Here is a 12050-nt window from a genome sequence, read left to right on the forward strand (position 1 = left end):
TGCTTTCCATCTTCTTGTATCTTTGAATCTAAAGTGCATCTCCTGTAGGCATCATAGAATTTGGATCATGTTTTTGAAAATCAATTCTGCCAATTGCTGCCCTTTGAATGGTGAATTTAACCCATTTGCTTTTATTTTTTTGTCTGCTTTTTATTTATTTCTGAGAGAGAGAGAGAGAGACAGCATGAGCAGCGGAGGGTCAGAGAGAGAGGGAGATACACAATCTGAAACAGGCTCCAGGCTCTGAGCTAGCTGTCGCAAAGAGACCGATGCGGGGCTTGAACCCACGAACCACGAGATCATGACCTGAGCTGAAGCCAGATGCTTAACCGACTGAGCCACTCAGGCGCCCCACCCATTTGCTTTTAGAATAATGGTATACTGACAGGGAAGCATTTATTTCCACCACTTTGCTATTTGTTTTGTGTATGTCATATAGCTTTTTTATTTTTGTCCCTCATTTACTCCATTACCACCTTCTTTTGTGTTTAGTTGATTTTTGTAGTCATATATATTAATTCTCTTCTCATTTCCTTTTGTGTATTTCTTAGGTATTATCTTTGTATCAGCTTATATATAACATTCCAAAGTGGTGACAATTGATATCAAGTTAACTTCAGTCACTTACAAGAGCTCTTGTCCTGTGTGTCTCCATCTCCCCTGCTTTATATTTTGATGCCATGCATCAAATATTTATATGTTTTTATGAATATTTTATATAGATTAAAATTACTTTTATGCATTTGTCTTTTAAATAATATTGATGTTGATATATGGCCATTATTTCCATTTGCTGGGTCTTCATTCAAATTCAACCTTCTGCTTACTATCCTTTGATTTCAACTTGAAGGACTGTATTCAGCATTTTTTTGTAGGCCATGTTTAGTGGTAATGAACTCTCCTGGTTTTATCCTGGAATGTCTTACATTTCCCCTCCATTTTGAAGGACAGTTTAGCCAGATACAGAATCCTTAGGAGACTAATTTTTCTTTCAGAATTGTAAATGTATTATCCTACTACTTTCTGGTTTCCAGGGTTTCTGATAAGAAGTCAGGTGATAATTTTATTGAGCATCATATGCTGAGTAATTTTTTTTCTCCTTTCAGGATTCTTTCTTTGTCTTTAAACAGTTTGATTATACTGTACCTTAGTGTGGGTTTCTTTTGGTTTCTCCTTGGAATTCGTTAAGTCTCTTGGATTTGTAGACACATGTCTTTCATCAAATTTGAGATATTTTTGGCTATTATTTTTTTCTTTTAAAATTAATTTTTAATTTTAATTCCAGTATAGTTAACATAGAGTGTTATATTAATTTCAGGTGTATAATATAGTGATTCAACAATTTGATATATTACTCAGTGCTCATCAGTATGTGTGTTTTTAATCCCCTTCACCTATTTCACCCATCTCCCAACCCACTACCCCTTTGGTAACCACCTGTTGTTCTCTAGAGTCAAGACTGTTTTGGGGCACCTGGGTAGCTCAGTCGGTTAAGCATCCGACTTCGGCTCCGGTCATGATCTCACAGTTCATGGGTTCGAGCCCTGCATTGGACTCTGTGCTGACAGCTAGCTCACAGCCTGGAGCCTGTTTCAGATTCTGTGTCTCCCTCTCTCCCTGACTCTCTCCTGCTCATGGTGTCTCTCTCTCAGAGATAATAATAATGGAAAAAAAAACATTAAAAAATCTCTGTGGTAATGGTTTCACTAATGTCTTCCATTTTTTCCTCAAATCCAGTGTGTATAATTATGATTATTGCTTTAAATTCTGCATTGGGCATGTTACCTTTATCTGTCTCACTTACATCTCTAGCTGTGGCCTTGTCTTGGTCTTTCATTTGGGATAAATCCCTATGTCTTCTCATTTCATCTAAGTCTCTGTCTGCTTCTTTGTTTAAATGCTTTATTTATTTAATTTTTGAGACCGACCATGAGCAGGTGAGGAGCATTGAGAGAGGGAGACAGAATCCCAAGCAGATGCTTCACTGCCAGTGAAGAGCCCAATGTGGGGTTCAAACTCATAAATTGTGAGGCCATGACCTAAATGAAAATCAAGGGTCAGGCAGTTATCCAACTGAGCCAGCCAGAGTGCCCCTGCTTCTTATTTAGAAAAGACAGTTATATCTCCTTCCACTGAAAGTAATGACCTTATAAAAAATTCATGTATTACCTAGGGCCTAATGCTTTATGGAGTGTCATCAGTGTGTGCTGCAGGCACTCTACTTTTCTGTTCTGGCTACTCTGTCGTTCAGGCTAGTTGTCTGCAGACCCTCACCTTGCCCACTGTGGGCAATGTTTGGTCCCTGGCCTGAATGTGGTGAATTTTAACTAGATGTGCTCTGTTCTGCTTGTGAATGAGATCTGTCACTACCTCCACTGGAACTCAGAGGCTGCAAAAGTCTCTGGTCAGGAGACGTGGTGTGGGCAGGGGTTTGTGCTGGTCTTATGGAGGAGAGGCCTGCCATGATCAGACTGAGATAAGTGTGACTGCTAATGGTGATTCCACCAAAGCACAGGGGAGTAGGTCTTAGTGTAAGCAAGTTAGGCACCCACTGTCTGCAGTGTGCTCCTTCTTACAGGTGGCTCTGTGTTTATGCTGAGGGGAAGGGGAGGGAAATGGCACCAGCCATCTCCTTTGTTCTCAGAGCCATGTATATGTGAATGCTGTTTTTCAGGAATATGCTCCAAGAAGAGCAAATAATCTGCCCACTGTGTGTCTCAGGCACTCTTCATATCACTGTTTTCATGCTTTATGCTGCCAGGTTATTTTCCTGCCTTCTTTGCAAGAGCAATACAGTGTCCTCCAGCCTCTGCAGCCAAACCCACTGACTTTTAAAACACCAGGCTTTAAGCTCCACTGGTTGTAAGAACTCATGATATTTAGCCCCTCAAAATTTCCAAGCCATTGGATATGGGGAAACATTCTGTTTTCTGAGTTCACCTCTGTGTTTCTCTCTCGTGCACCCTTCTCCACAGCCACAGCTCCCTCCCTTCCACAGCAGCCAGAATCTGTATCTCCCCTAAACCATGTCTCTACATTTCCTACTCTCTTCAACATACCCATTTCTCTCTCTCTAGTTGTGGATTTTGTTCTTACAGTCTTCATGTCCATTTCTAGGGCATTGAGGATGATTTGATAGTTACCTAGTTGTATTCATGGGGTAAGGTGAGCCTAGGGTCCTTCTACCCCACCACCATCTTCTTATTAGTTCATCCCTTTATTAGGTCTGAAGCGAGTCCCTGGGAGGCAACATATAGATGGGTATTGCTTTTTTAAAATTTATTTATTTATTTAGAGAGAGAGGAGAGAGGAGTCATGGGGGAGGGACAGAGGGAGAGGGAGAGAGAGAATTCCAAGCGTGTTTGGCACTGTCAATGCAGATCCCAATGTGGGACTTGAAGTCATGAATGTGAAATCATGACCTAGCTGAAATCAAGAGTCAGATGTTTAAACAACTGAGCCACCCAGGTGTCCCTAGTTTTTTTTTTTAAGTTTATTTATTTTTTAGAAGGAGAGAGAGTGTATGAGTGGGGAAGGGTCAGAGAGAGAGGGATACAGAAGATCTGAAGCTCTCAATACAGAGCCTGATGCAGGGCTTGAACCCATGAACCTATGAGATCATGACCCGAGCCAAAGTTGGACTCTTCACTGACTGAGCCACTCAGGCACCACTGTTTGTTTGTTTTTTATTCTGTCACCATGTGTCTTTTGATTGGAGCATTTAGTCCATATATATTCCAAGTCATTATTGATAGATATGTACTTAGTGCCATTTTGTTACTTTTTGTATGGTTATTTTTATAATTCTCTGTTTCTTTCTTCCCTTTCTTTTCCACTCAAAGAATCCTCTTTAACATTTCTTGTAGGGTTGGTTTCATGGGCATGAATTCCTTTAAATTTTGTTTTTATGGGGGGAAGAAACTCTTTATTTCTCCTTCTATTCTGAAAGGTAGCCTTGCTGTATAGAGTATCCTTAGCTGCACACTTTCTCTTTTCAGCACTTTGAATATATCATGCCTCTTCCTTCTGGCCTGCAAAGTTTCTGCTGACGAAATGAGCTTAATTGCATAATGGGATTTCCCTTAAATGTTACTGCATTCCTTTCTCTTGCTGTGTCTCTATTTCTCTACCTTTTTTTTTTTTTTGCCATTTTAATTACTATGCATCTTGGTGTGAACCTCCTTAGGTTGATTTTATGGGGTGATCTCTTTCCCTCCTGAATCTGGATGTCTATTTCTTTCCCCACATTTGGAAAGTTTTCTCTCCTTCTTCTGCAAATGTTATTATGCTTGATGGTGTCACTGAATTCCCTAAGTCTCTTCTCACTTTGCATAATTTTCTTCCTTTCATCTGCTCAGCTTCATTACTTTCCATTACTCTGTCCTTGAGGTTGCTGAGTCATTTCTCTGCTTCCTCTAGCCTATTTATTTCATCTAGTGTGTTTTAAATTTCATTTACTGTGTTACTTTTCTCTGATTGATTCTTTTTTTTTTTAATCTCTGTTTTAAGAATCTCACTGATATCTTACATTCTTTTCTCAACTTCAGTGAGTATCTTTATGAATATTGCTTTAAATTCTCGATCAGGCACATTACCTATCTCTGTTTCATTTAGGTCTCTTACTGTGATTTTGTCCTGTTCTTTCATTTGGGACATGTTCCTCTGTCTTTTCATTTTGTCTAACTCTCTGTGTTTGTTTCTCTGTGTTTGGAAGGTCAGTTACATCTCTTGCATGAAAGCAATGGCCTTATGAATAAGAGATCCTGTATTGCCCTCCAGTGCAGTGTCCCCTGTTCACTGGAACCTGGCATTTCAGGCGTGTCTCCTATGTGTGTTGTGTATGCTCTGCTTTTGTGGCTGAGCCATTTTTTTCTTTCAGTCCATTTGTCTGCAGTAGCTCTTTTTGCCTGTTGTGGGCAGTGTTTTGTCCCTGTAGTGTTACTGGGCCAGCCTGGGGCCACTTGAGCTTGAGCTGAGTCAGACCAGGTGTTTGCAAGAGATCCAGTAGCACAAAACTGCAAGGTGTTTTCCCTGTTTTGTCCCTGAGAAATTTTCTTTGGTGGGCAGGGCCTGCAATCAGACCATCTCTCTGTCCCCATCCCACTTCTGGGGCCACAGTTGGCCTGGTGTATGGGTATATGTGGTTATCTTTCTCTCTCCCTGGGACAGGAGTTACCCTGGAGTGGTGCTGCCCCTGTTGGGGCTACTTGCACACTATCAGGCCTGTGGCACCACCCTGAGTGAGCTGTGGCCAAGAGCATACTGGAGGAGCCAGATCCACAACATGCTCAGAGAATTGAGGAGTGGTAGCAGTGTTAGAAAGTTATGTAGCAAATGTTAGCCCTGCACTGGGTCCTGCTGACATTTTTTCAAGTGTTATTTTTATCCATTTATATTTGTCTTCCATTTCTGGGTCTCCAGTATTGTATACTTAGTGGTTTCTCATATGTCCCTTAGGCTCCATTTACTTTTCTAAAAAATTTTTAAATGTTTATTTATTTTTGAGGGAAGGAGGGTGGGAGGGAGACAGAGAGAGCGAGCAAGAGCGAGCGAGCAGTCTGGGGAGGGGGAGAGAGGAGAGAGGATCTGAAGTAGTCTCTTCACTGACAATGAAGAGCCCAATGCAGGGCCTGAACTCACCGACCATGAGATCATGACCTGAGCTGAAGTTGGACACCTAACCAAATGAGCCACCAAGCACCCCTACTTTTCTTTTTACAAAAATTTTTCTTTCTGTTCCTCGGATGATAAATTACATTGTCCTATTTTCAGGTAACTTTGCTAATTCTAATTAAATCTGTTCAAACTCTCTGGTGATTTTTTTTTCATTTTAGTTATTGTATTTTTCAGCTCTAGAATTTGTTTGGTTCCTTTTTGTAATTTCTGTCCTTGCGTTGGTATTCTCATTTTGTTCATATATTATTTTCCTGATTTCCTTTCCTTCTTTGTCCACGTTTTCCCGCAGCTCTTATTTTAAAGTCTTTGTACGTTAAGTGTAATGTCCGAGTTTTCCCAGAGTCAATTTCTACCAGTTAATTTTGTTCTTTTGAATGAGCCATGTTTTCCTGTTTCTTTGTATGCTTTGCCATTTTTTTGAACATTGGGTATTTAGCTATTACGTGTTAACTCTAAAAATCAGGTTATACCCCTTTCCCTGTAGTTTGATGGTTTTGCATTTTAATCGCTAAATGCTATAGTAGACTTTTTGCTTTGAGACTTCCCCAAATTTTTCTTTCAAAAACTATTCCTTGTCAAGTGTGATCACTCAAGTCTCTGTTTTTATAGCTCATATTTTACTAATGTTTTGACAGAGGTTTCCTTAAATGCTGGGAGCTGAAATGAACAAAGAAACAAAAAAAAATTTAATAAGAGAGAAAGAGAACAGACACCTCTCCCAGTATTACCAGATTGGCTCTGTGTTGCGGTGCTTCTTTCTCACTTAGCTGGGCTTGGCTTGTTCTGTGCCTAGGGATCAACCCATGATAGCTTAAGGTCTTCTCAGGACTTTTTGAGCATGCATCTTGCCTGGGTATGCACTTGGCTTTCTAAATTCTCCCATATGAGGGAGAGTTTTTTGATGTCTTTCCAAAAAGAAAGAAAGAAAGAAAGAAAGAAAGAAAGAAAGAAAGAAAGAAAGGAAGGAAGGAAGGAAGGAAGGAAGGAAGGAAGGAAGGAAGGAAGGAAGGAAGGAAGGAAGAAAGAAAAAGTTGTGGTGGGGGGGCTTTAGTGGCTCAGTTGGTTAAGTGGCCAACTCTTGGTTTCAGCTCAAGTCATAATCCCATGGTTTGTGGGTTCGAGCCCCATGTAGGGATCTGTGCTAACAGCATGGATCCTGCTTTGGATTCTCTCTCTCTCTCTCTCTCTCTCTCTTTGTCTCTCCCTCTCTCTCTCTCTGTCTCTTTCTCTCTCTCTCTGCCCCCCCCACTTGCATATGTGCACTCTGTCCCTCAAAATAAATACATAATAATAAAAATCATCTTACTCCAGCTTCTCTTTCAGGTCTCAGATGGTCTTTTGTATGACTCCATGCATAATCTTTTGCCCCAGGTGTCTGGGGGTTTCTAGTTTACTTTGTAGTTTTGTGAACCAGTGCCTACCACGTTTCCAATCTCTTTGGTGATTTATGTGAAAGAGAGAAGCACCTTGCTTCAGTCCTTTCATTATTGCCTAGGCAGGTTAGAACAGCAAACCCAATAACTTGCAAATAAGTACTGCTGTGCTGTCTCTCATTGAAGGGAGGCAACTAGAAAGTGGGCTACCACCTGTTCATAAGTAAGTTTAATGATCCATCAGGGAAGACTTCAGGCAAAGATGAGTAAAACACTCATCTTTTCTATCATTTTAAAGATGGCTTTTTATTGATGGGATATTTGCTTGATTGCTATAAACATTTGAGTGTTTTCCAGAGCTCCTGTAAGTTTGGCCCAGACAGCTTCTTGTTTACTTACGATGTTTCTGTAGTGGAATGAGAACTTGGAGCTTTCTCCTTCTCCTTCTTCCTCTCCTCCTCTTCCTAATCCTCCTTCTTCTTCCTCTTCTGCTTCTGCTTTTTCTTATTGCCTAACAAAGTCCAATTGCTCCAAAACTGTTTATTTAAAAAGCTATCTTTTCTGCATTTAACTGTTTTTCATCGTTGTCAAACTTTAGTTAGTTGGGTCCATTTTGGGTTCCTTAGTTTGTTCTGTTGATAGACAGGTCTATTCATCTGTCACTAACACAGTCTTGATTTCTGTAGTTATATAATAAATCTTAAAATAGGATGCACTGATTTTTCTACTTTTTCCTTGTTTTTGAAAGTTTTCTTAGGTATTCTAGTTCCATTGGCATTCTATATAATCTAACCTATAGCTATAGAAAATCTTTGCTGGGATTTTGGTAGGAATCATGCTGTCTTTATATTAATTCAATTGGCATCTCCTTATGATATGTTGAGTTATCCAATTCATGAATATAGTATGTCTCTCCATTTATTTAGATATTCTTCAACTTTTAAAATGAGTATTGTTTAGTTTACCGAATACAAATCCTATATATATTTTGTTACATTTATACCTAAATATCTTTTTTTGAGTGAATGTAAATGTAAATTATATTTTAAGTTTAATTTTGGTGTGTATATTTTCTTTTTGAAAAAATTTTTAATGTTTATTTATTTTTGAGAGAGAGAGAGTGTCAGAGAGAGAGAGGAGGGGAGGGGCAGAAAGAGAGGGAGACACACAATCAGAAGCAGGCTCCAGGCTCTGAGCTGTTGGAACAAAGCCCAATGCAGGGCTTGAACTCACAAACTGTGAGACCATGACCTGAGCCAAAGTTGGATGCTTAACTGACTGAGCCACCCAGGTGCTCCTGGTATGCATATTTTCACGGTTGGTATATGTAGGTACAATATTTGTATGTTTATCTTTTTTTGTGTGTGATGTTGCGGAATTCATTTACTTTAGGAATTTTCATTTATTTATTTATTTTTGATTCCTTTGGATTTTAATGTACACATTTATGTCATCTGTAAATAAAGACAGTTTTCTTTCTTTCTTTCTCATCTGTACGACTCTTATTTCCTTTTTTTTCTTTTCTTTATTGCACAAGCTAAAACTTCCAACAGTAGTCTAAACAAGAGTAGTGAGATCAGACTTCTTCACTTTGTTCCCAGTTTTAGGGTAAAAGTATTCAATCCTTCACAATTAAATATAATGTTAACTGGGTTTGTCATAAATACTGTTTATCATATTAAGGAAGTTTCATGGTTTCTGAGAAGTCAGATGTAATTCTTATCTTTGTTCCTCAAGGGGTAAGATGTTATTTCCCTCTGGCTTCTTTCAGGCCACAGATTTCAGAAAATATGTGATTTTCTGTAGTTTGAAATTGATATGGCTGCATGTAGATTTTTTTAAAGCATTTATCATGCTAAACTCTCTGAGCTGCATAGATCTGTGACTTGGTGTCTGCCATTAATTTGAGGGAAATTCTCAGTCATTATTATTTCAAATATTTTTCCTGTTCCTATCTCTTTGTTCTCCTGGTATTTCAATTATGTATAGGTTATACTGTTTGTAGTTATTCCACAATCCTTGGATATTCTATTCTGTTTTTTCATTTTTTCGTGTCTTTCATTTTTGGTTTTTGAGTATTCTATTTATATATCTTCTAACTGAGAGATTCTTTCTTTATCCATATCCAGTCAAGTAATGAGTCCACCAAAGACATCCTTCATTTCTGTTACAATGTTTTTATCTCTAGCATTTCTTTTTGGTTCTTTCTTATATTTCCATTTCTCTGTTTATACTATTCACCTGTTCTTACATGCTGTCATCTACTTTATTCATTAGAGCCCTGAGCATACTAATCAATTGTTTAAATTATTGGTTTGATCATGAAAACATCCTTGTCATGTATGGGTCTAGTATTCATTCTGTCTCTTCAAATTGTAGAGTTGTATTTTGTTTTAGTTTTTGCCTTTTGGTATGTCTTGTAATTTTTTCTTGATAGCTGGACATATGTACTGGGTATAAGGGGCTGCTATAATGTTCCTGTAATAATATGGTGGTGAGGAGTGCAGAGAAGGAAAACATTCCACATTTCTGTGATCAGGTTTCAATCTTAAAGGTGTTTTGTTTTTTTTTTTTTTATTTACTTTGAGGGAGGTTGGCAGAGAGAGGAGAGAGACTCCCAAGCAGGCTCCATGTGGAGCCACATGTGGGGCTTGATCTCACAACTGCAAGACCATGAGCAGAGCCAAAATCAAGAGTCGGACGCTTGACCTATTGAGTCACCCAGAAGCCCAGGAGTTTAGTGAGCTTATGCTTCTGGACTGTGAACTTCCCAAGTTTTCTCAATGCTCCCCACCCCAAGGTGAAACAAGAAGGCTAAAGTGTACTGGAGTTGGGTATTTTCGTTTTCCCTCATGGAAAGCTAGAGCCTGCTGGAACTGGGTGTTTTCCTTCACTCAGAACAGTTAAACTCTGATAATAACTCAACATGTTAGCCTCTCATTAATTAGGTTCCCCTCGGGGAAACTCTTTCTAAAAGGAGGAGAATGCTCTGGATAATATTTCAAAATGGTTCCTTTTCTCCTCTTGCTGCCAGAAGCATGAAAAGGTTTTTCTCTTTCAGACTCTGTGGGAGTCTGTCCATGTTCCTGGAGATAGATCTCAAAATATCATGACTCCATGACTGCTTCCCCCCTGGAGTCTTCAATTCTCAAACTTCTCCATACTAAGCACCCAGTGATTCATCAATTATAGTTCAGATTTCCCTACTCCAGCACTGATTACCACAATTCTGCTCTTGAGTCTCTGTACCAGTAAGTTGTGACTCCTGTATCTCCCTGTGACTCTCTTATCTTTGGGTCATTGATTTTCCCAGTGTCCTCTCATCCACCCAACTTTTACACATCCAACAAGAGTTGTTGGTTTTCGAATCTGTTCAGCTTTTAACCTGTCAAAATGTAGTGGTGCCAAGCTCCTTACATTCAGAACTAGAAACAGGAAGTCCTTGAAAATATTTTCAATTTTTAGGGGCGCCTGGGTGGCTGGGTGGCTCAGTCGGTTAAGCATCCAACTTCGGCTCAGGTCATGATCTCACAGTTCGTGGGTTCGAGCGCCGCATCAGGCTCTGTGCTGACAGCTAGCTCAGAGCCTGGAGCCTGTTTCAGATTCTGTATCTCCCTCTCTTTCTGACCCTCCCCTGCTCATGCTGTCTCTCTCTCAAAAATAAATAAAACATTATTAAAAAAAGAAAATACTTTCAATTTTTATGAAGTCTAATTTCCTATCTTTTCTTTTGCTGCTTATGTCTTTGATGTCTATTCAAGAAGTCACTGCCAAACCTAGTGCCATGTAGTTTTTGCCTTATGTTTTCTTCTAAGAATTTTGTAGTTTTATTCTTGTATTTTAGTCATGGATCCATTTTGAGTTCATTTTTGTATGTGGTGTTAGGTAAGGATATAACTTCATTCTTTTGCATCCTGTTTTTCCAGGGACGTGTGTTGAAAAGACTCTCTTTTCTCCCATTGAATGGTCTTGACACCTTCGTTGAAAATAATTTGACCTTATTTATATGTGAGGATTTATTTCTGGAATCTCTATTCTATTGGTGTATATGTTTGTCTTTAGGCCGGTGTCTTTAGGCCATACTATTTTATAAGAGCTTTGTAATAAGTTTTGAAATCAGGATGTGTGTGAGTCCTCCAGCTTTTTCATGTTCAGGATAGATTAGGCTACTTGAAATCCCTTGAGATTCATATGAATTCTAAAATGAGATTTGCTAGTTTAGCAAAAAACATCATAGAGATTTTGATAGAGATTACATTAAACCTGTATCACTTTGAATTGAATGGGCATGTTAACAGTAAGTATTTCAGTCCATGAACATGAGCTCTCTTTGCATTTATTTATATATTATTTAATTTCTCTCAGGAAGGTTTTTTGCTGGGGCAGCTGAGTGGTTCATTTGGTCAATTGTCAAACTCTTGATTTTTGGCTCAGATATTCGAGTCCCATGCAGTTAGCATGGAGCCTGCTTGGGATTTTCTCTCACTCACTCTCTCTCTCTCTGCCCCTCCCCTGTTCGAGCATATGTATGTGCCTGCACTCTCAAAATAAATAAATAATCAGGGGCGCCTGGGTGGCTCAGTCGGTTAAGCGTCCGACTTTGGCTCAGGTCATGATCTCACGGTTCGTGGGTTCGAGCCCCGTGTAAGGCTCTGTGCAGACTGCCAGCTGAGAGCCTGGAGCCTATTTCAGATTCTGTGTCTCCCCCTCTCTCTGACCCTCCCCTGCTCATGCTGTCTCTCTCTCTCAGAAATAAATAAAACATTAAAATTTTAAAATAAATAAATAAATCTTTTTTTTTTAAAAAAAGAAGGTTTTTTTGTTTGTTTTCATCATACAAGTCTTTCACCTTGATTAAGGTAATTCCTGAGTATGTTATGATAATATGAATGAAATTGTTTTCTTAATTTCCTGTTCAGATTGTTCACTTTTAGTGTATAGTGTTGCAACTGATTTTTGTGTGTTGACTTTCTAACCTGCTACTTTGTTGAATTCATTTAT

At 39.1% G+C, this 12050-nt stretch overlaps 1 pseudogene; it reads right to left on the reverse strand.

The window, feature by feature from the left end:
* LOC144235335 (NADH dehydrogenase [ubiquinone] 1 alpha subcomplex subunit 1 pseudogene) overlaps positions 1–2464 on the reverse strand; it is a 4448-nt pseudogene extending 1984 nt beyond the window's left edge.
* Positions 2465–12050: the final 9586 nt, after the last annotated feature.

Source organism: Crocuta crocuta, unplaced genomic scaffold (assembly GCF_008692635.1).
Source record: "Crocuta crocuta isolate KB4526 unplaced genomic scaffold, BGI_CrCroc_1.0 scaffold64, whole genome shotgun sequence".
Lineage (NCBI taxonomy): Eukaryota > Metazoa > Chordata > Mammalia > Carnivora > Hyaenidae > Crocuta > Crocuta crocuta.